Source organism: Anguilla rostrata, chromosome 15, assembly GCF_018555375.3.
Source record: "Anguilla rostrata isolate EN2019 chromosome 15, ASM1855537v3, whole genome shotgun sequence".
Lineage (NCBI taxonomy): Eukaryota > Metazoa > Chordata > Actinopteri > Anguilliformes > Anguillidae > Anguilla > Anguilla rostrata.
In genome coordinates, this window is record NC_057947.1 from 20,844,502 (window position 1) to 20,867,170 (window position 22,669).

At 42.5% G+C, this 22,669-nt stretch overlaps 1 protein-coding gene across 1 annotated transcript in view; it reads left to right on the forward strand.

Annotated features, from left to right (window-relative positions):
* Positions 1 to 14,301: 14,301 nt before the first annotated feature.
* LOC135240391 (nck-associated protein 5-like) overlaps positions 14,302 to 22,669 on the forward strand; it is a 186,524-nt gene continuing 178,156 nt past the window's right edge. Inside the window, exon 1 of the mRNA XM_064309802.1 lies at positions 14,302 to 14,935. The gene's annotated coding sequence lies outside the window, so the exon portion shown is untranslated. The remainder of the gene's footprint in view (positions 14,936 to 22,669) is intronic.

Sequence of the window (22,669 nt, forward strand, 5' to 3'; positions counted from 1 at the left end):
CACAAGGGAAAAACTGTATAATGGGCCAGTGTTGTTCCAGCTCTGCAGGGAAATGAGTATAATGAGGCAGCCCTGGTGTAAAGGGCCATTTAATACAGTCCAAATGGGATGATAGCAGCTAGGTATTCCAATTCTCTCTTCTCGTCCTCCAGAGAGGCGATGGCAGACGCCTTTCCGCGATGGAGCGCAGGATTAAAGAGCAGACGGACCCCCCCCCCCTCCTTTTCTCCATTAATTCCCAGAGGCCTTTCACAGGGGACGAAACAGTGGATCCCATCAGATCAGAGGGGTCTGGGTATGTCTTTGAAGGGTCCATCAGAGGGACGTCTCTCTCAGGTGCGTCTGTCCCATCACAGACATCCCCTGTCCCATCGCTGGGGTGTGGCACCGCAAGGCCTCTTGGACGGGTTGAAAGGACCCAAGGAACAGGGGTCCCAAATCTCCAGACATCAAAGGGGGGTGGGGGGGGGTGAACCTGGGTGCTAGGAGTCGGGTGACCGGAGGGAATTGGACAGAAGGTACCCAGTTTCCCACGGGAGATGGGAGAGAGGTGACGACACGGGCGGGACCAGGCCCAGCAGCCTCCTTCATCCCACCAGTGAACTGTCGTCGCTGCATGATATCGCCCGAAACCCAATCGGAGGTCGGGACCCAGGTGTGCCAGCACAAAGAGCTTCACCTTCGGGCCCGGCATGAAAGAGGAGCTTAATCACTATGGCGACACCATGGCAGACACCCAGCTTCTCCTGTTCTGTGAGAGATCCCCTCTATATGAGAGAGAGGGTTACAGGACATCACTGAGAATTAATGATATGAAACAGCATGGATGGTTCATCTCATTGATAGTACATTATGGCCATCATCAGTAGTGTTAGCAATGCAAAGTTTTATAAAAAGGACACGTACAGAGAAGAGGCATGTATGTGTTGAATCCTCTTACACAGTACATTGTGTATTTTTCAAACACGTGGACAATCCTAGTTTTAAAATAATAGTTTGTGTATAATAACTCACGGTTCAGCTGTACACTTGTGTGGTGCAGGGGTCATATGTGAATACAATAGGCCTGTGTTTCACTGTCCTTTCCAAAGCCAAGAATCATCTTTCAGCCTGTGGGAGACATATTAGCACACCTTCAATCTGTATTTACTGTTTGTTCCCAAAGCGGTTTGATTATAATTATGTGCTAATGAAGCAGAAGCTGATTGTTGCTGTGGGCACACATAAAAGATAATTTGATATTTGAATATGCTAATGGATCCCAGGATCAGACACTCCCCACTTTACTGCACATGCTACTGTATATAGCAGTTTATTTACATTGTATGTTTAATGATTGTCAGGGCAGAACATGAGTTTTTCAAATACAGCCACTGAAAATGAATATATACAAGATAATTGTATCTTGTGTAAAATGAAATGAAGTAGAAATTAACTGGAGAGGGCAGTAAGACTCAACAAAACTGGCTCAAATTATCCCTCCACAAAATTAAAAGGGGGAGAGGGTGTACCAGGAGATCGATCTATAATAATATAGCAGGGGTGCGCAAACCTTTTCAGCGATGACCCAAATACTGTACATCAATCCCTGCTTTTCCCGACCCAAACTGATGTCATTTTCATTAATAGAAGTGAACTGATAATGAATTGCTAAACTGCTGACAATAGCCATGTTTTTAGTACCTACAGTAAAAGCTAAATGAAAGGACAAAGCTACTGAAAATAGCAGCCGGCTAATCACTGAAAGCATAATCAAATTAACCGAATTAAAGGCTTTATCAGTGGAGCATTGCATGTGTAAAGTGCTCAAAGCTGCCAGGAAGAGAACAATAGGATAAAACATTTCTTCTCATTAACCTTACGGTCATCGTCAGCGAGTCTCTGCTTTTACTATTCAGAATGTACACTGAATAGTGCTACCAATGCCCAGCTCTAAAACTTGATTGAGGTGGAAGAACTTGGAAGTGACATAGCATCAGCGAGTCCCTAGTGTGAGATGGCTGCAGCAAAGCATACAATTAGCAAGATAAATCTCTTTCTATAACTAGAAAATGAATCTCACCGTGGAGACAGACATATATACAGTGAATTATGGACACAGGATCACAGCTGTATAATTTTGAGCTTTCTAGGCAACTAGGAATTGATGAGGAGGCCTGAAAATTGCCCTTTGATTTATTCAGGGATTATTTTAAACAGCTTATTTCTGGCATATTTGCAACATACATTACAATTTTAAATAAAAGAAAGGGTTCTGATAAAATTAGTAACATATAAATATCATTTAAGCTTCCTGAATGTCTTGTCTTAATAACTTGAGAAAAAAAAAAACAGAAAGTTGGCAACAATTGTCTTTACGGGGGAAGTGACAACATTTGTCTTTAATGAGGGAAGCCATATGGGGGCGGTTTGGCTGCCAAACATAAAACAAACTGCACTGATAACTGTACACTTATTTATTTTTCTGAGGGGATTACATTAGCCACGTGACATATATTACCGGTACATCAGTACAGATGCCCTTACCCCTGGGGCTTCTGATGTATGACCCATAAATGCTGCTGGGTTTCCTGTCCAGCACCATGTGCAGTGCAAACAGTCCAAAACAATGCTGATTGCCCTTCAAGATTTCAAAACCACACCAAGGCCACAGGTCTGACACCTTAATCACTGTTTACACATTTCTTCCTGAAAATATATGCTATAGTTTTCTGATGTTTACTGGGAAGTAATGAGGACTTACCACTGGAAAACGGCAGTTTTTCCCCAGTTATGCTATAATATGGTGCCTCTTTGTCTGCTCACACTTTGTCTAGAGAGTGCTCTTGTTCACTGCCTTAACATCCCGGACAGGTGTGACACAAATTCACAAACCTTTCTATCATCTTTCTAAACAGATAATGGACAGACACTTACATGTATCTATGTAAAATTCAAATCGGTGGATCAGCATAGCGAATAGATTTACCAGGGCCAGGTTCAGATCTCTGTATGTACCCCTAATCAAGGGACATGAACTATCCAAATAATACTCCGCTTTGGCAACACATGAATTAAAATGAGCTGGTTGTTATGTCACTCATATCTGTCAATCATTTGGTCAGCCAGCAACAGCATGCAGACAGTTCTTCCCAGTACCCACCCCCATGTTTTTTCTAAATTGGGTCACACTTGTCGGTGCTGATAGGTTACCCATGAGGCCTTGCTCCCACGAAAGCCACAATGCATCTTGGGCAAGGATAATCAGGGACACTTTCGGGGCCTGCTGTCACAGCAGCCGCCGTCCTTCTCATGTAAATGAAAGCCGAGAGGTCCCACATTCAAAGCCCCCCATTAAAAATTCATCCCCTTCATCCCAGCTGCTAGAGACCGTGCTCTTAGCAACACAATTGCACATCATCCTTCCTTCCCCGCCCTCTACCGCCCCATCTATCCATCCATCCTTTCCATCCCTTCCATCCATCCGTCCCACCTCCACCTCCGGACGGGGTATTCTGGGCACATTGGGGAGACCCCAGCGTGTTTCGGGGGCCTCCTCGGCCGGGGTTTCTTTTGTGCTGCCTATGAAAGAGGGTGAAAGACAAGGGGGTTGTGTTCGGGGACGGGGAGGGCTTGTCGGTTTTGCGGCACTTGCCTCCTGGGGAAGGGGGGGTGGGGGCGGGGGGCGGAGGGCAGGTTTGGCAGGGTGCCCGGCTGTGGCACCGCGTACGAACGTCGGAACACAGCGGCGCTTGTGTTGGGCCCCCTCGCTTTTGGGACGGTCGCCGAAGCGCATCAGCACCAGAGGAGCTCTGGGCTTCAGACTGCCGCTGAAACTGCCGCTGCCGCCGTCACTGGAGAACGCTCCTCTGCTTCCATCAGGATCCAGGAAGTGTGCAAAGAAACAAGCTTCACTCATCGGGCTGGCATGGCTTAGATTTGATGAATCAGGTAAGATATTCATTGAGTTGAATAGAAAGAGAGAGACAGAGGCAAGTGCAAGTGCAAGGCTGAGAGAATTGCAGTTGTTTTCATCAGAGGATACTCGGAAGTTAGCTGCATTCTGTCCAGTTCTATTACAGAAATCAACCCAAAGAATCCTTTACTACAAACTAGAAAACCATACCCCAGGGAAGAAAAGTCACACTTGCCATTGTTTAACTTTAAATGAGGAACTTAATTTTGTAATCTTGTCTTTTTCTCATAACCCATAGGGGTTTTGATGCTGTTTAAATGTTGACAGCTTAGACACTGACTGAATCTGTTTTAATTACCATTCAAAGGGATTTTCTGATGGCACCTTTCATTCAACTCTAAGCAGTAAAAAGAGAGAGAAGGGGATTATTTTCTTTTGAGACAAGGCATGGCATTTGGTAAGCAAGATATAGCACTGATAAAATGTAAAATCTGCTCTGAAGCAGTCACAATTTAGGCTTAATGCCTGTCGAAGGAAAGGATGAGTATTCATTAAAAAAGAGGAGAACATAAATAATTTAAAATGCTGCAGTTTCTAAGTCAGAGGATTAGATGATGTGGTCACCCTCGATGAGTTCAGATGAGATGGGGGCCAATTCCTGCTCTCTTTCGCTAAAACTGAATAAAAGCCGCTGATAATGACACTGTGATTTCTCTCCCGTGTTGCGTTGGGTCACCAGGCATCCAGGCATCACCATTTCCCTTGAAAACAATAAATGTATAAACTGGCTTAAAATGTGCCCCTCCACAAGCCGGGACATTTTTTCTGCATGTATTAGCTGATTGCTAATACATGCAGAACTGAATGATTTTAAGATTAAGGGGATCTTGTGGGATTATTTGGGATGAGATGGGGTGAGGGAAATGGGGGAAGGGGGGGGGGGGCAGGCAGTAAGGGTTTTAGGGTGGGATTATAAATAGGCCAAACTGGCTATGCAAGTTTGGAATTGAAGCATCAATTCACAGATTAGAGGCGACTCAGGGGGATACATTACTTTATATACTGCAATAAGATCTCAATTGCTCCTGAAATAAGTCATCTTTCCAGTGAGGAGAGCTCTCGAGTGACTGTGCATTTTGCCACCAGGGAAATGGATAGGCAACTCTGGCCCCCCAGGGATTGTGATAGCTCTGACTGCATTGCACACAAGATCTGAATCATTTAATTGAAGTAATTATTTGGAAAGTTAGTCACACCGCCATTCCTTCTGAACTGAAATTAGTTGCTTCTTTAAAGATAAAAACAATATCATTATGAATTTGGGGAGGGGGGAGAGGGGATCGTTTCCTTTTTTCCATTCCTTTTAAGGTCATGACCTGGATACTGGGGGAAAAAATGTGAGCATGAGAGTCACGTACAGTTTTTATTAAAATGTAGTTCTAATAATGTTTAAAGTAATGTGCAGAATCATATTTTCAACTGACCTGAATTTAAGAAATAAGTATGAACGCCAATTAGGCGGTAATTTTGTGCTATTAAAGGCCCAATAACAGTAGCAATGTTCTTCTGTCCTTGATGCAGTCACTTTGCTTTATCTCTAAGCAGGGGTAGAGGAAACAGGAGATTTAGGGCCGTCAGAACAAAGACACGATTGGGAATACCGTATTTAGTTTAGATCCATGTTTTTGTTGCACGTGCCTCTTAGAGTCCCAGTTGGTATACGTGAAGAGTTCTGCGGAGCTTGAATTTGTTTAGGCTCCTAATGTTAAGCGGAACATTTCTCAATCCTCACCGGGACCGTAAACGACACTCGTAATTATGGTGCATTCCTACGTGTCGCTGCACGATGGGCGATGGTCAGAACCATTTCCTGTTCCCGAGAGTAAATGAGGCACAGTGTTTAGAAATGCAGGAAGGGTCTATTATCAGTCTGGAAGAGATAGCGTCCGTCTCACTTGTATTATCTTCTCTGTCACAGAAAAATGGCGGGAGGGAACGATATGTTGTTATGCCAAAGAAAAAAAAAACATTGTTATTTTTTATGGGTTATGTGGAAGTACAATACAAAGCATCCCTATCTTCTGAAAATAATTTATTTCAGCCTTGGGTGTATTAGATATGCCGCTACATAGATTATTTATTTATTTTGAAGGGGGCAGAGAGCAACTTTCATCTGCACAAGATAATTATAATAATAATTATACAATAAAAAGTAGAAATGCAGGACACAGTACGTATTTTGCTTTTGTATTAAATTTCACCCTTTGCCTGACTTTTGGGATTCCTCCCTTAAAATGTAATGTTTAGATTATTGGTCTCTTTACTGACACACATAATTTCACAATAAGGTTATGTTATGTACTAAGTCATGATAAAGTTGTCTTTGTCAGAATGTTAGATCATGTGTCTCTCATGGTGCCATCCACGTGCTCTGTTCATTTAGACATCCATCCTTACACAAAGAGTACTCCACACTCTGCTCGTGTGCTACTGATTGAATCTTCAGTTGTGCATTCAGAGCTTTAACACTTCAACTGGTTTTCCAAATGTATGTATTCCTGTGATCTGTATGGCATTGTCTGTGCTGTTGGCGTAATACTTTAAAGGCGTTTTTAAGAATTTGTTGACCACCAAGGTAATCCCATTCTTCAATAGCTATGCACTTACTTTGCCTAAATGCCTTACTCATATTGAGGTCAAATATACATTTAGTAATTTAGCAGGCACACAGTAATTATGCTTACTAAACTTATGCATAAGAAAATACTAAAAAAGTTATATGAAGAGCAGAGACAGCCTAATGATATCATAAGTCATAAGTAGAAGTCATTACATGAGCCTACAACTTAAGTAGGTGCATGAGGATGTTAGTGACATCCTGCTTTAAGCAACTAATGAATATGGGGGAATAGTGCTAAAGTACTGGTAGTGGGCCAATCAAGCCTGAAGTGTAAACACAGCTGTAGAGTGTGATTTCCTTCCATTGTTGTTAAGCCTATGGCATGCAAATCATTTTTACACATTGTAGCAAATGTTGAGGGTGATTGACTCTATGACTCAGTGTCATGTAGCATATTGTGGATAAACAGCTGAATAGACTGATGTGCCACAGAGCAGAATGCTTCTGTTTCTCAAGAAGAACTTCTCATGTAGACATGTCAATATTAGGCACCAGGCCATCATTTTAGACTAGAGGTAGGGAACCACAGTTTTAAACAGGACTTGGGATTACAGTGGAATGTTATCATCTATCTATAAACATAGCAAAGACAGGGGCATGAAAAGCAGTCCAGGGAGACTCTTTGGTGAGCCTTAAAATAATCTGAAGGGGAAGCTTTCAATCTGTGGTGGGCAATGCACAGTGACTTGGCTGTCTTAGCTGTTGTGGTGAGCTCATTGTTCCACTGGGGGGCCTGAGTGGGACCCATTTATGGAAGCTTGGAGTTAACAGTAGTTTTCAGTTCTGCAAAAAAATATTTCCCCCCTTCGTGGTTCACTGTATTAATGCATATTTGTCACACTGAATGGTTTCAATCAGTTGAATCTAATCATCAATTAAATTTTATTAATAGGTTGATTGAATAACTGAGGGGGCAATTACTTTTTCAAATGGGTGTTTGATAACCATTTTCATTAAATAAATAAAATAATAACAATTTATAATTATAAGATAATTATATAATTGTTTTAATGTGTTTGTGTTTACTTGTGTTCCCTTTGTATAACATTACGTTTTGTCTAAAAATCTGAAACCACTCAGTGTGACAAATATGTAATAATAGAGGGAATCAGGAAGTGGGCAAATACTTTTCCACAGCACCGTACAGTATATTCACCTAGGCTATACATTGCTTGCCTGCTGCATATGTGTAGAATGCTGAACATGTTCACTTGCATTGCAGAAATCTTCCCAGTTTAGGATCCTTGATTCCAAACTAGGACACTGCCCCACAAAGGAAGAGGTCAAGAATGAGAATTGAAATGTTCTTCAAAATCTCACCATTATTCATTCTCAAGCATGATGTAATTTTGACTTTGTCTCATGATCTGTGTGAGTTTTGATATTGTCTGTACATGGAATTCTGGAGTTCATTTCATTTCTCATTCTAATTCACTGGGATTCCCTGAAGGCAACTCCCTGCCTGACCCTAGCCCTTGTATGACCCTGTTTTCACACATCATATGTTTTATTTAGTGGACAAGATGAAACACTAGTGACTAAATTTCCCTTAATATGATTTCCAAGAACAAAGTGCCAGAAAATACATCACATTTAAAATGGTCAGAAATTCTCACAATGAGTTAAACGCAATAGTTGCAAGGGATTATAAGCAACAATCTAAATGTGCTTTACAGCCTTGTTAAGCCAATTTCTTGTTGATTTTGACATACTTTTTTTCTCTAGCAGACCCCTCATGGGGAGGGCTCACGACCCCCAGGTCAGAAGCTGCTGCCCCCAATGACTCTGAAGAGTAATCATGAGCTCTGTGCTGTACACCATTAAAACACGGGGTGCCAAGGAGCTTTCCACAAGTGTACGGTGAAAAAATGGCGCAGTTACGTCAGGATTACCCGTTTTAGCACTCCCGTTGTGGCCATCAGCTGGCAGTCGTAGCCCTGAGGCTACATTCTGATAGGTCACAAACGTACTGCACGTGGAAGACTCTGTGGTGTTCTCTCCATTAAGTGTGGTTTCGGGGCAAATAATGGGAGACTGAAGTCATACATAGACTGTGAGAGGATCTCTGTGTTGACGTATTAGGTTGTGTGAAAGCACATAGCTGGTTATGGTATGAAGTAGTTTTTGATAAATGCATACTTGAGGGCAGCTGGTTCCTTGCTATGTTAAATGAACGGTATGAATTTAAATGTCTGATGACAGCTAGATTTAATGGCAAGCATTCCAGAATGAAAAACTATCTAAAAACCAATTTCTTATAGAGTGCCACAAGGTTTCTTCAGAAAAAAACTATCAGTAATACACTTTATGATTATCTTTTAACATGTATATATATATATATATATATATATATATATATATAGTAAAATGAGTTTTAAAAAACTGATGTTTCTTGACAAGCAAGATACCTTTTACGCACAACCATCTCAGTAAAAAATTAACTAAGGAATTGTTCACAGTAAAAAAAAAAAAAATCACTGACATGCCAAATCCAGCACAATACACGATACCATATTTGCTGTTGTTTCAAACACAGTGGGACAGGCTATATAAGATGCAACATCTACATCAACATCTGAAATTTATTTTATTATAATGTAAACAAATGTTAATAAAGCAAAACAGAAAATATATTGAATTGAATCTGATGTTATCCTTTCCAGTAGTACTGCAAGATTCAGATGATTGACCAGTTGCAGGATTGAATGACCTTCAGTATAGGCTAATACAAACCGACAACTCAACCGGGAGATGAATTACTCTTAATGAATTACTCTTAGATTGATTAGTCAGTGTTTAGAAAACAGGTCGTACACAGCAGCCAAAGCCAATAAATTAAAATACATTTTTTCAAATTGCATTGTGCAATTTGTGCAAGTAAATAAATAAATAAAAAACCCACAATTCTTAGGTTTATTTTCTTTATTTTGTTTGATTTGTTAAATATGAAATACCATAGGCATGATTTCATTGGTTGATTTATAGATTGCTGCAGAAAACTTATTCCATTATTGCAAATATTGCCATGCCATATTTGTATTGACATATTAGTACAATGTATAGCATGTCCAGTTGATTTGCCACAGGGTCATATCAGCTTTTTCATGACCGTCTGCCTTGAAAAATGGCAAGAACTGGACTCAATCACACGCTAAGATCTCTTACCCCAGTTAAAAAGAATTTGAGGATCTGCTGGGTGGCTCAAGCTTTTAAGGTTCTGTTCTAATGCATGGATGGGCTCCGCATGCTGGTTTTCAAAGCCAGAGTGTGCCAGTGCCAATGGTGGCTGGCAGCCTCACAGGGTGATACAGAACGGAATGGTTGGCTGGGATAACAGCGTCTCATTACTCACTAGTGACCCCCATTGGTTGAACCTAAAAGCTTTCATTTGGGAAAAGCTAAAAAAATATATACACTGAGTAAACACAAAAACATTTAACTTCTTATTTCATTTATTTAATGAAAAATGTATCAAATTTAAGAAATGTGTTTTGTGTTTACTCAGCTTCCCTGTGTCTAATATTACATTTTGAATTACAAACTGAAGTGCAAATTTTAGGTTTATTCAATGAAACTCTCTTTTCAGTGCTATGCTCTCACAGGAGGTTGTAGTAATGTATACACTTGGTGACTTCTATGTCACTAAGTAAGTTTGTATGTGATGTGTCTCCATCACTTCATGACTCTTAATGGAATTTTTTGCAACAGTAATATATGTTCTACCACTGTTCTGCGAATGTTTTCATCTTAACAGAATCTCAAAACAAACTCTTCCCCAGCATTCACGAAGCATTTTACGTTGCCTGGGTTGCAGTAGTTCTGAAATGCAGGGCATTGTGTACTTTTCTCTGGATTTCTCTGAAGTTTATGTTCCACGAGAGACGCAGAGGTTTAGTGTTTGCTCCTGGCCCAGAGACAAAGCTGGATTCCATCTGTGCCATCCAAACATGACCGTGGTACAGGTCGGACAGGTCTCAGCTCTGGGGTCGCGACCCTATTTGGGACCCCTACCCAAAGCCCCATAGAAAATTGCCCCACGGCAGCATCATCATCATTACAACAATATCATATTTTTCCAAAGCAATTAACATTTTGCTAGATAATTCACTCTGCTTGTCAGAAATAGTCAGTGAAATATTCTAGATTTGAGGCTTTTATGTTCCTCTGCTTTTTGCAAATGTCAGGAACATCTTTGAATGTGCTACGGTTTTAATGGCAAATGGTTTGCTAATTAAGGTCTGTCTCATATTAGTTGTGAGCTCTCTCAGTCTCAGGACCACTGCAAAGGAATGAAACTTTCGAGGCATGTGTATCTTTTTGGGTAAAAAACGAAATAATACACTTCCCATGAAGAGAAATAGGCTAAGACACCCCAAATTTAAACTCCCATAGTACTTAAGGTAATGTCTATGCTCCTAATACAAAACTATCTCCAGTTCACTTTAATTCAGTTGCCATTTAAAGCATGTGTTATGATTTTTTCCTATTCATGTAGCTGGCTTGACCTTTGCTTAAAAGCCCCTTTCTTTCCCTTTAAATGCATAGCAGAGTGGCTGCAAAATATTAGCACAGAGGTCAGGGAACCAACATTCCAACTGTAATGACTTAAGAATGTCACAAAAAAGCCCCCGTTTTAAAGGGAACCTATGGCGGTTATTTGAAACATGCTCCATACTTAACCTTTCAATTATCATTCATCACATATATGTAGATTTTCAAAATAATTATGCTTCTTATGGAAAAAGGCCGTCACTAAATGCTTGCTATAGCTAGCAAAACACTTCCCCTGGGTTTCATTCTCTCATAAAACCACCCTGTGGATGTGTGAAGCTGCTGACAAAATGCTCTCCAGTGCTGCTCCATGAAAGAGCATGAGAGTTTGGCCCTCTGGCTTTCTGGAAGAGCAAGACATAATTAACTTTATGTTCACAGTCTCCTCTCAAATACAGCCCTTTCAAGCCTGTTCCCCTTGTCACTGTTTGTTTTCGCGTATTCAGCGGAAAGTGGAGCGGACGTGGAGGGCACCACGTAAACATCATGATTCATTAGTCTGAATCCGCACTGGCCTGGCGAACAGGGGTGCTTTCGGATCCATCAGAGTCCTCGCATTGTTTGAAGTTGGGGGGCACCGATTTCCAAAGAATTGTAGACAATCTGGCGTGTAGAAGGCTATGTTTCCTCTTCTTGTCCCAGTTTGAAATGCCATTTCCCTCCCCTCCCCAGTTCTCATTTCCTCCATCTTCCCCAGGGCATCGACCCCTGGCTTTAAACAGTTTGAGCTCTTGTCTCAAGGGGAGGGTTTGTGGAGCGGCGGGCCAAACCATATATTAGGTGGATTATTGCCTTGTCACAGGGCTTCAGGCAGAACAGGAGTTAAATGATGAACAAAATTCCTAAAAAAGTTGGATCCAACTGATTTTAGGGGCGTCTTCCAGAGGACTAATCTGTTGTTGTCTGTCCATGAGACTGAATTGATTATTCTGTCAGTTATGTCTTTCTTTAAAACACTAAATATTATGTAAAATAGCATTCTGTAATGTTTGTATCTTTACATTTATGGAGGAAATATAAATAATACTAGTTGTATTACATAGAGTAATTGCTGCTGAGGTACTTTGTGTTTTTGATAACAAAACAAATCACTTTCAATATCATTCAATAAATAGACTGTCTTTGATTAAATTGTAAATTTGTGTCATTTGTGAGCATAAAATGCCATTCAGTCCTTTAATGATTGAAAAGCATTTTGTTTTAATATGTAAAAAAATTTATTCAGTTTAATCCAGTATATTTTTATTTTAGCCACTTTAAACACAAGCCACATCATAGAGATGATAATCCCCCTGTTGCTTTGATAACATTCATCATATCAGCAGATGTAATCTCAAGGCAATTTTTGTATGTATGCCAAAAGTCATATACAGTCCCTAAATTTGTCATAAATACAGTATGACTGTCCTTTCTCTTTCCTCCTCCTCTATAAAACAAAATGTTGATTTGCAAGCTTAATAGTGAGTCTAATGTTGGAGCTTGCAGGATGCAGGATGCATCAAGTTATCTCAGTGCAGTTGACCCACAGGAGCAGCCTCATGGAGAACAACCCAGACATCCATCTTAATTAAGGGGCGTACAAATATCCTGTGGAGGTTGCCCCTGTGAAAAAAAGGTTTTCTGGTTGTGCAGGGTCGGCAGACTTTCCTGCATGTTTTGGCTTGTGTGTGACCACATCGCTGGAAACTTGCAATTTGGAAAGAAAAACATTTTTCTTTTTCTTTCCCACTGCACACAACACACAATCAATGGTATTACTTTGGCTCACACTGTGCCATTCAAAGGAATGAATTTCTAAAATTAATCCAAAAGTGCAAAGACATTTATTGGCTGTGAAATGCATTTTGGTGATTCATTGTATCTCAGTTTGTGGAGACAGCCAAATGCATCAAGAACAAAGCCATAGGGTGGGAGTGCATATAAGAGGAATTTGAAAGGGAACCAGATTCACTTTGCTTTCCATTTTAATATAACATCCTGAAATGTGTCAACTGCAGAATAAAATGTTGTTGAGCCCATTAAAATGTTAATTCAAATAATGTCAAATAATTTCTGAACACATTAAAAGAAAGGCAACACATGTGACTCACAGTACAACAGAACAACATCTCTGTAAAGTGCAGCTTTTTGAGTTTAATGTGAAAAAATTGAACGACTACATTTCTCTTGGAATTCTGCTTTATTTTTTCTTTTTAAATTTCAGAATAAATACTCAGCAACTGAACTCCAGAGGTAGAGACAGACTAATACATCTTCATGGGATTGACTTACAAATGCATGGAATGTCCAAACTATCCCATATCCCATCGTTTTGCCCAAAGCAGTTTCCAACAGGTGTCCTTTTATCTTGTTTGAAACGGCATTTAAGCTGAAAATGGCCACTGCTTTTACATTGGTCAGCAAGCATCTGCTGAGGTCTCATGCTGACTAATCAGCAAACTAATCCGCCCTCACATTAAAGATACAGCTTGATAGACTTCCACATCAGCACTTACTGTTATGCAAAAATGGATGAGATAAACTAAGGATTATGATTGAAAAACGAATCCTGTTATTTGGGGGTGCAGACAGTACCTTACTCAGGGGCTCAAAGACGTCCCACTTGGGAGTTCTGCACCCATTTGAGTCTGACCCCCAGAGAGCAGTGCTCTACCAAATAGTAGGCTATTTGGAGTGCTTGACTCCAGAAGTATGGGCATTTCATGTACTTGTCTGCATGTGCTTCAGTCATTTGACCCAGTAACATACTAAGGGATACCTCTGCATTAGCTGTTAATTTTTTGTGCAAAGGGTGTAGGCCTAAATAAATATTCTCTTTCAGTTTACCTAAGGAATGTAGGCTAATTGGTGTAAGCAATTTAGTTTGAAGTGCCCGTGAACGGGTTCATGGTAAACAGGCAATATTTTCTTCCTCACCGCATTCCGAAACAATACCTCAACTAAAAAGAGGTGACTTTGCTAACTTGTTTCTCTCACCAGTGTATCTTTATTGGCCTTTGTTGCTGTGAGGTTTGGGGGTAGGGAGCACGAACGCGTTCCTCGGTTTAGGAATGCGATGCTGAAAAGAACGACTCAGTGGAAGCCCCCAGAAAAGCTGGCTAATGGTATTCAGTCACTTTACTGAGGAAGTTGGCTGGCAACGAGACTGCGAGTCACATGTCTCCCTTTAAAAAATGTTTTCATTCTGCAGAGCCGCTGGGGCAGAGCCGAGTCGAGACACTTGAGGAATGTTTAGTGCTGCAGTGGGGCGGCACACAGCAAGACGACCCCCGCGCACTCACGCACACACATACACATAATCCGCCTCAACTTCAAATTAATTAAAAACGACATGAATTGTCGTTAGAGCAGATGACACTATTTAAAATTTACTTGGAGAAGAAGCGGTGACGTGTAGGGGAGTGTTATATGAGCATGCAACCGAGCAAGCTGTGTGTGTGCGAGAGCGAGGCGGGGGTAATGCCGGAAGGCGGTCTCGGGACTCTGACAGCTAGTTAATAAACACCCGGCCGTCAACAGCTGCTCATGATGTAATGTGGAACTTCTTCCCCCTCCTTCTCCTCCACCCATTCTCCCCCGTATTTACAAGTAGCAGGGTGTTGCAGAGGACCAGTCTGGCAGCTCGGAGTGAGAAAAAGCCGAGTGGCTTTACAGCTCGGTGGGAATTTACGACGGCATGTTTTCAGCTGCCTTCAAAGGAAACAGAGTTACACTATCTCCCAGCAAGAAATACAAATCACATACTTCGAACGTCTTCGCATCAGCAGACCTGTTGCAGGGTTCTCTTCCGAGGACTTGGTAACCAGAAAGTAGGTTTTTGGCAACTTGATTATAGCTCTAACGAGACAAATGATAGAACGTATGCATTTAGCTAGTTGTTTTCTCTCAGAAATGCATGCAGTGACTTGTGTGGACTGAAGGTATCTCACCGGTTTCGAAATAGCAACGGCGTTTTGGGTAAATTATCAGTTGTCGCTCATAACTCGTGCAATTATTTCTTGTCATTATCTCAAATGTGTAGTTTAGCGCACGCGAACGTTAGAAATGCGTGGAACGTTTCTGATTACATGTAAAGCACATGCGAATAATGCGAAGCATTTGGACAGAAGTTGCTAAACTGTCGGCCCTGCGTGACAGTGCCCTAGATATGTACAGTGTGCTGAAAATTACGTTTCCATAACTAGCTGCCATGATGTGCTCATGTGAAATGCAATCTGCTGACTTAAGTGTGCCGTGGTATGTAGGTCTTCAGCGCAGGAAACCCATTTGATCCGGGCCAGGATGCAGCATGGGTTCTTTGGGGCGGGACGGTTGCAGGAATTTTTTAAAAAACCCACTTATGATTCCCATTAGAGCTAGCCTACATGACGTTATGGCAAGTGGTGACAAACTGTTGTTGAACTATCGCCCGACAAAAAATAATGGGTGCACAAACAAACAAACATTAAACATCCTGGTCAGGGCTGGAGGCTATCCCATCATTAATTGGGCGAGAGACAGAAATACACCCTGGATAGGTTGCCAGTCTATTGCAGAAATATTAAACAAACAAATAAACAAACAAACTATTGAGAGTTGTAAAATTCTGAGTACAGGCAGGTATACCACAGAAAGTGAGAGACCTGCTAAAAGTCACCCATGCATTTCAAGACAAGGCTGGTTTCACAGACACAGACTAAGTTTAGTCCTAGATTAAAGTGAGTTTTGTATGGATAATCTCTATTAAAAAATGAATTTAGTTTACGACTATGGTTAATCCATGTCTGTGAAACTGGCCCATACAAAATGAGAGCTATTCATAATTATCACAAATGTAACATTGTGAGTGGAGATTTTACATCGCATTGGGGCGGTTCAATTTAAAAATTATAACCCAGGGGAAGCACTTCCTTTGGTGTTGCCTGTACCAATTCACCAGAGCAAGTGTATCCAAAAGTATTGGGAGATAATTTTGCTGAGTGCTTGGGGGGCTTACTAGGCCCTTAAAAATCAAACCAGAAACTTTGCTGACTACCATGTGCAGGGTGTCACTCAGTGCCCAGCAGAGGCCAAAGTTTACAGGGCATCTATTTTTGAGTGGCATACCCAGTCATTTTAACTTCACCATGCAAATGTTATCTTTCTCCGGGTAAATGATACTCTGTGAATGAGTGTGTGTGTGTTTAAAATTTTGGAATACTGTGGTGTTTTGATAGATGGCATGTATACCTTTCTCGTCTTTTGTGCACTATGCTCTTTGATCAGTGTTGATGGCTACCCTGCTGTGGTGAACCTGCCATGGGATTGGATGCACACAGAGAAAATTGTGCGGTTGTGTAGAAAAAGTTGAAATTTTTCACCATGCGCTGGAGTGGCCTTTTGACACGCCCCCTTGTGATGCTCTTTGCTGTATGCCGCCAGATTGCCTTTGCTGAAGTCCATTATTTCTGCTACTGTTCCCTGCATGTGAACGTCTCTTGTCTGTGAGTGCCCTAAGCTTTATTGACACTACTTCCCCAACTGTCTCCTCTGCTAGCGGCCTTCACTGATATGTCAACACCTGACTCTGCAGACCATTTGAGAGTGTAGACGAGGGGGCGAGGGAGAAGTCTGGGCCAAAGCTTAAGGGCTATGGACTTGGTGGGTCCTTGCTACTCCAATTGAACACTTGCTTGTTGAACAAGCTTTTAGGATCAAAATGTGGATCAAATCTTTACACAAGAAAATCTCCTGGAGAGAAGTCATTAAGTCATTTTGGACTACAAAGACTTTTCAGTAACAGCAATTTACAGTTGGTCTCCAATTGCCTAAATAAGCCCTCTGCTCATAAAAAACATGATTATTGATGCCCCCATGTGCTGAGAATATTGTTCGGTACTGTCAACATGAACAAAGAGAGACCTAAGATTCTATTCTTAGAAAATTCAGTGCCAGAAAATTGGTATGACACTTACTACACTGTATATATCTGCACCGTTTTATAAGGGCTTTGCAAAGAATGATGGATTCTCTTTTCAAAACAAAACACAAGTTCTCCATAATAATGTATTCTCCAGTAAGTGTTATTTTTGCTCTTTAGACATGCCCAGATAACAGCTTGCTGTCCCTGCCAGAAATATTTAATCGGAGTCTCTGCTTTGGCAAGCTTGCAGGTCTTTGTTCCATTCTGTCATTGCAGGTCTTTATTCACTGCTACAGACTGAATGTGTTTAATTCCAAACCTGCTCCATTAAGTGAAGGTAACATCTGCTTTTTTTACAGTTGCCATTGCGATTGTTGTTTTATGTTGCGTGTGCAAAGGGTGAAGCAAGAAATTCCAAGTCATTAGCAAACCGTCCAAGTCAGGCTTTGACAGAAGTCACACCAGCAGTCATTGTTCAGTGAGAAAGTACAGAGGGTCAAGGATTTAATAAGAAATGGTCACCCTAACAGTCGAGATAAGGCAACATTAGAACGTAGCACTTATCTGCAAGTCCATCTCATTGAAGCTCGTTACAGTCGCACGCTATCAATACATACTGCACATTCATCAGCAGTATCATACAGCAGGACCTTTCAGCAGTGTCCTGGAAGCCTGTTCACACTCTGAGATAATTAACAGGGTGTGGGGGGAGTGGGGGTTTGTCTGCCAATTGAATGTTTAGCAGTTGCTTGAGCACAGGTTCCGTGCAACACCATACGTGCAGCTTTGCATATGGGTACTTCAAACATACGAAACATGCATGCACTTTGTTAATCAGTGCTTGTTTATACTGCACACATATGGACTTTAATTTTGCTTTGTTAATATAGTGTAAGAAGTATCTGGCCCTGATGTCATTGCCCCCTCCCCCACTCCTAGGAAAAGTGGTCAAGCCCTTTGGTAAGCATTGCAGAATTTATAATATGTGATTTATAGATATTCTGCCATATTAATTAGCACAGCGCTCCCTCCCTGCCCCCTCCCCTGCCTTTAATTTCCTCTCGCTGCAGCCCTGGCGTCTCTGCGTTTTCCTGTTTGGCTCCTCCCCCTCGTTCGTCGCTCGGCTCTCCCTCCCTCCGCCGTTCAGAAAGAATGGCGCCTGTTTGTTTTTCCAGGTCCCGGCTCGGCCCCGCCAGTGTGTGCACACAGTGCGTTGTGCACCCCAACAGAGGCTTGTCACTTGCTCGCCTTTCATTGGTCGCCGTGTCGTCCAGAGCGCACCCTTTGTCTAACCCGCGATCGAGTGAAAGGCGACTTTGCGAGACCCAGTAGGCACAAAGCCCTCGCAGCCTAATAAATGTGGTTTTAGCTTACGGAAAACAGTGCAGCCCTTTGTCAGATAAAACCGTATTGTTTGTTATAAAAAATTCAAAGCAAAACTTTTATTTAGCAACATTTTATTTTACTCTGTTTTTGAGAGTAGTTTGGAATGACCAGTTGTAATTATGGGCCAGTCTGAATGCTACATTTTCACAGGGTCTGCTGAGACACGCTTACCTGTTGTTGCTTGTGCCACTGGCTCAGATGACCCATACGCACCTGGTTTCCCAGACGGGTAGCTATTGGCTAATGGGGCAGGGCATATCCTATTAGCTGAAATATGGCCAGGTCATGTGTTGACATGGCCAGTTTTGTGTTGCCTGGAAACAGTTTGTGTTTAGGCCAAGACATTTCATTGTGAATCCCTTCCTACAATGCTTTTTTAAAAAATGGCTGTGTAGTATAATCGGTAAGGAACTGGTCTTGTGACCTGAACTTCCTGAAGGTCACAGGTTTGATTTCCAGCTAGGAGCCGTTGTACCCTTGAGCAAAGTATTTAACCTGCATTGCTTCAGTATATATCCGGCTGTATAAATGGATGCAATGTAAATGCTATGTAAGAGTTGTGTAATTTGCTCTGGATAAGAGCGTCTGCTAACCTGCAACTTCTGAGTCACAAGCCCAGCTGCTATAGTATTCTGCAGGTGCATCTGCATAAATGGAGAAGATGCACATCATCCTGGCTCCAAGTGCCTGGTTGACAGTAAATTAATGTAAAGGAATTTGAGGGTAAGGGGACAGTGCGGGGTGGGGAGGGTTTAGTTTGAGGTGGGGATGGGTTAGTGTAGTGTGTGGGTGTGTTAGTGCAGGGTGGGGAGGGGTTAGTGCAGGGTGTGGGTGGGGTTAGTTCAGGGTGGGGAGGGGTTAGTGCAGGGTGTGGGTGTGGGTGTGGTTAGTGCTGGGTGTGGGTAGGTTAGTGTGGGGTGTGGGTTGGGAAACTCTTGTGCCTCGTCATTGTTGTGCTCACAGACAGCGTATCTGGGGACAGGGTCCTACTGGGCCTGAAAGGTCAGCCCGCATTCCACACCCCCCGGGGCGATCCGGACGACTCATTCACAAAAAACAGGCCTACATCAATACCCCCCCACATCCATTCCAGAACACTCCTAGCATGTAGCCCCTGGGGCTTTAGTGCTTTTTCCCGTTTTTTGGGTCCTGTCGATCCGGTTGCGTTTGGGAGCTGCATTGGATCAGGCAGGTTTTTAATGGAGAGCTCTCCTGTGAACTTTTGAACTCTCTGAGTCATATTGTGGCCTTGCTGTGAGCACAGGGTTAGCCTTTCAGCCCAATGAAAAGGAACAGTGTGAAAGGCATTAAGGATGGTAAGCCAAGGTGCTGCAATAAGGGCTTAAACCCTTGCTTTATTTTCCAGAAACACACATGCAGGGAGGATATAATGTGAATTGTATTACTATATTCAGTAGGCTTATTTCTTCACGGAAAAGGCACCACTTGTAATGTGGCTCATAGTGTGGAAATGGTGTCTTTTACTTGTAATGTGGCTCATAGTGTGGAAACTGTGTGGTCATGTGGAAGTGTCTTACTTGTATGTGGCCTATGGGAAAGGTCTTTACTGTTGTGGCTCATAGCGTGGAATGGTTTACTGTAATGGTATAGTGTAATGTTTTTAATTCTTGTTGTTTACTGTAGCGTGGCTCATGGTGCTTCTGTGTAGGAGCAGATTTTGAGTGGGTAACTCCACTACTATGCTCTGCTTGGATTCACAGATTACTCAAGCGCTGTGTCTGTTTGTCAAAAGACCTAATTAAACTAGAGAAACATCAGCGCCCTTAAATTCCCCATGTTTATACCGAGTCTGCTGCCTTTTCTCCAGAGCTTCCTAAAATTCTCTTTGCCAGGATCGCTGTAAGAAGTAACATTTTATTGATTTGATTAATTCAGCTGGCAGTTGAATGCCACCTGGAACAGCAGGGGGTTCACCCACCCAACCGCTGGCTCTGATTAAACTATTTACGCTTGTGTTTGAAAGAAAACCAGAAGCTTCTCCATCTCCAGTGGAGACCACTGTTCTGCGGTTATATTTGTACAGTCAAGATCAATAAAGCTTAGAGTTAAGGAACTGGAAATCACATGGTTAACGGCTGCTTGTAAATACTGTTACCAGACCAAAGGTACGCCGGAAAATGAAAATAAAAGCGAGTAGGTGAATTTCTTTATGCACACCAAGGGCAGGGCAGCAGTCAGCTGTGGCGGTTGGATTGTTGAACTGTGGACCGGAGGGTCACGGTTTCCAGTAGTTTTCGGGTGTGGCATTGTGCTGGTGCCTAACCTCAGGTGCCCCACAAATAAATCTTTCTTTTGAGGAGCAAAAGATTTTATTGATTGACAGAAGGAACATAGCCCATACCTTGGGTTGTCATGAGAGTAAATAGCATAGCTGTGTACTCTGTAACATGCACAAGTTTGAACAGTTTGTTTCAGGCAGGTTGAGAGCAAAGGGCCAAATCATTGATATGCATCCATGTGTCATCAAGGAGCAACAAAGCAACTTTGAAGTTTGCCGGCCGCGCTGAGTGGAGAGGCTCAGGAAGCTGCTTAGAGAAGTGATACCCTCTCTTTGCTTCTCTCTCTTTATCCTCTCCTCTCCTCTCCTCTCCTCTCCTCTCCAGCTGTGCTCCCCAAACCCCCTGTGCTGCGGTCCCTCTCTCTGACCCTGGTGAGAGTTTGTCGTGTATGTCCAGAGCAGCTGACAGGCCTCACCTCTTCTCAGGTGTCTAATCAGCGGCTGCACAAAAGAGGGCTCGCAGATGTCATAATTGTCCGTACCTTTTAATCGCCATCGAGGCTCGCGGGTCACAGGCAGGCCGGCCAGGGTGTCGCCGCATGTCTCCACGGTGAATGGGGCGGCGGTTTTACACATTTGTAATTGGGGTTTCCTGTAAATGCCTCAGTCAGAAACAGTGTGTTTGAGGGGCCTCGCGAGGTGATTGACAATGAGAGAAAGGAGTGTCTGGGACAAAGTGAAAGCGAGAAGAAATTAACTTCTTTTGACTCATTCTGCGCAGACCATGTGTGTAGGCCTCTGACTTCACGGAGGATGAAATTAAATGCAAATTTGCAAAGAGAGAACTTCCAAATGTGTTGGGAATGGTTTTGTTGTGAAAATATTAAGACGTCATTGTGACAACAGTAAGAAGACTGATCCCACCGAACATAGAGAAACTTTGCTGGCGGTGAAGCACTAGTGAGATGAAGTATATAAAGCAAAGGAGTCTGGTAAACCAGCTGACAGAAACTGGATGCGTACAGTGCTTGATCGCTACTAACCGGTAAGACAAATGGTTTAATAGCCTGGTTTATGGCACTGCTCTGCTGATGGGCTGCCATGCCTTGGTAAGCTGTGTAGCTACTGTTTGCTATACGCTATAGAAATAAAATATAGCCAATTGCAGTACGATAATTTCTGCTGTAACTCAAGCACACAGCAGCAGTGCAAAGCATCGTTAAACCGTGTCTGTGAGCGATTTCGGTTTTGGGTCTGGTTTGGGTTTGAAATTTGGCAGTACCAAATTTCACTCTGCAGTAATCAAAGGAAATGTAAATCCTGTTTTAATCTTCCGCTGTGTTACTTACCATAATCCGCTCCAAGAATATACTGAAATGTAATTGCGGTGCAATTTTGGCATGACGGGAACACAGTTGCGCTGCAGTATCTAGATTGACAGGGGTTCGATCAGCCTAAAAGAGGCTTTAGAAGTGAGTGGGACTGCTTGGTGGGGCTTGCACAACCAGGCTCTGCTCTTTCAGCCAATGGGGAGTCAGCAAAGCAGGCAGTGCTGTGTGATTTGGCGGTTCAGTGCTGTACCAGTGTACCATTTCCCTGGGTTGAAGTCTTGAAGTGGTTGTCAGCTCACCCTTAACCACGTTGTATTCTGAATGTTATCTGCTTTGTCATTAAATGAAAGCAGACACTTGTTTCAATCCCAAGGCTCTGAATTGCTGAATGAAGCCCTTTGACTTTTGGGAAGGGGAGTGCAAGGCGATGACATGAATTTATCACCTTTGCGCTGCTTTTCAGCTGGAAGGGTACTTAATCTCTGCCTTTCGGATCGAGAGCAAAAATGTAAGAGGATAGAATGAGCTCAGGACACAAGCACGGTGGATCCTCAGGGCCCTGGCCTTTGACCCCTGACCCCCCATGAGGAAGGTCATTGCTCATGTTGTGGAAAGCGCCGGTGCCGGAGATGGCCGAGCGGGGGGCTTTGTAAAGGAGTAGTATGCGTGAAGTGAAGAGTTTATCTTCTCCTCTCCTCTCCCATTG